We start from the raw sequence: 2,427 nt of genomic DNA, 5'->3' as shown, positions 1-2,427 counted from the left end.
GGAAGAAGAATTCAAACTTCAGCAAGAGGACCAGGGTTTGACACCTCAGGAGTTTCCTAAGAGTAAAAGATTTCTGTGTGAAAATTGGCATAATAATCAACTCTTACCATGCAGCATCTTGAAGAGTTGGCATTCGATCCCAACACTCTTCAAGACTGGAGAAGAAGAGGACTTCAGGAACAGCCTAGGACCACCCAAATTTAAATATCCAAGAAGAACCTACCTAATAGTAGACAAATATGCAAATTGACCATACCTCCAACACACCCACAAGCCACACCCACCATCCAATCAGAGCGAGTATGCAAATTAACCCAACCAAGATGGCTACAGCCACAGAGAGCAAGGTTTCCTAGGTAACAGAGGAAGCCAAGCTTTCCGCCTGCCCTTGCCAGGCCTAAGCCTCCACTCAAGCTACAAAGTTTCAATTATAGAAGGTAAACAAATTCAAACAGAAATGGCGGCAGAATGGAGCTTGAGAGAGCAGGCCAGGGTTGCCCCTGGCAACAGGGGAAGCAAAGCTTTCCACACACCTTGGCCGGGCCCACCCGCTTAAGGCAACAAAGTTTCAATTATAACCCCAACAGAAATGGCTGCTGGCCGCGGAGGGAGCCCCAGGCTTGGCTCCGCTCCAGGCTACAAAGTTTCAATTGTAGAAGGAGAATAAATTCTAGATACCAGGGCCTCCGCTTGGGTTGCCAGGGGGCGTGGCCGGCCTGCAAACCACCACAGGCCCCTTGCTCAGGCCGCCCCACGCCCCAAGGGAACCCCCACCTGATCCGGGACACCCTTCAGGGCAAACCAGCTGGCCCCCACCCCTGTACCAGGCCTCTATCCTATCTAATAAAAGAGTAATATGCAGATTGATCATCATTGCAACACACAATATAGCTGCCCCCATGTGGTCAAAGATCCTGCTCCCATGTGGACACAAGATGGCCACCACAAGATGGCCAGCAGGAGAGGGCAGTTGGGAGGCACCCAGCCTGCAAGGGAGGGCAGTTGAGAAGGACCAGGCCTGCAAAGGAGGGCAGTTGAGAGGGACCAGGCCTGCAAGGGAGGGCAGTTGGAGGTGATCAACCCTGCAGGAGAGGGCAGTTAGGGGTGACCAGGCCGGCAGAGGAGGGAAGTTGGGGGCAAACAGGCTGGCAGTGGAGTGGTTAGGGGGTGATCAGGCTGGCAGGCAGAAGCGGTTAGGGGCAATCAGGAAGGCAGGCAGGCAAGCAGTTGGGAGCCAGCAGTCCTGGATTGTGAGAGGGATGTCCGACTGCCCGTTTAGGCCTGATCCCACTTGTCCGACTGCCCGTTTAGGCCCGATCCCACTGGGATCGGGCCTAAACGGGCAGTCGGACATCCCTCAAGGGGTCCCAGATTGGAGAGGGTACAGGCTGGGCTGAGGGACAACCCCCCTCCGTGCACGAATTTCGTGCACCGGGCCTCTAGTGTTTTAATAAAAGCTCTCTGGTTTGCAAAGAATAGAAACCCTCTCTAGCTAGTTCAAGGGAAAATAGGGGTTGTTAAAAGGGTATCAGGAATGTCATGGAATTGTGGGGAAATTTCATGGGATCTTGGAACAAGAAAACCAACAAGCCTTGGTGGTTCAGGGCCATTCACTCATCTCTAGCTTATTGGTTCACTTGTTACTGAATTCATCTTGTTGTTTCAATAGCCCAGCCTCCTAAGATTTTTCAGCAACCACTATCACCATCAAATGGTTCTTTCTTCTGTGCTTCATTCACATTTATAAAATGTGATGGAAAGAGACTTGACTTTAGGTGGTGAACACACAATACAATATACAGATGGTGTATTATAAAATTGTACTCTTGAAACATGTAATTTTATTAACCAATGTCACCCCAATAAATTCAATAAAAAAATTTTTTTAAGAAAGATAATCTAATGGGCTCAGGTTTACCCATGAGGGAGCCCTGATGGTGTCAGGTATCCTACCCTGAGCCAGTCACTGTGATGAGGCAGGGAGGGTTCAAGCCTCACTACCCATGAGCAGAATCAGGACAATCAGAAGGGGAAAAGAAATACACTGAGAAGGGAAGCAAAAGCTACCTTTAACAGAGGAAACACTCTCCATATCCACAATGATTATGAAGAATGAGAACTTCGGGTTAGAAACCCATCCATCTAGTGGGTGAATGCTAAGAATTTTACATATATTAACCTGTTTAGAATTCCCCATAAGCCCTGCACAGTATGCTAAATTATTTCCGTTTTACAGGTAAGGAAAACTGAAGCTCAGAGTACTCAGCTGCTTGGTGGAAGCACTGTGGTCCAACTTAGGTCTGTCCTGTGACTCCTAACCAGTATGTTTTCAGACTCAATGAGCCACCAAACAAGGTTTTCCCTCTGCACATTGAGTCAAATGAAATTCAGACAATAAAAGGCTATCTACTCTCAAAAATCACCCTA

The sequence above is a fragment of the Cnephaeus nilssonii genome, assembly GCF_951640355.1.
Source record: "Cnephaeus nilssonii genome assembly, chromosome: 10".
Taxonomy (NCBI): Eukaryota; Metazoa; Chordata; class Mammalia; order Chiroptera; family Vespertilionidae; genus Cnephaeus; species Cnephaeus nilssonii.
The sequence above is the reverse complement of the archived record's forward strand: the minus strand, read 5'-3'. Positions refer to the sequence as shown.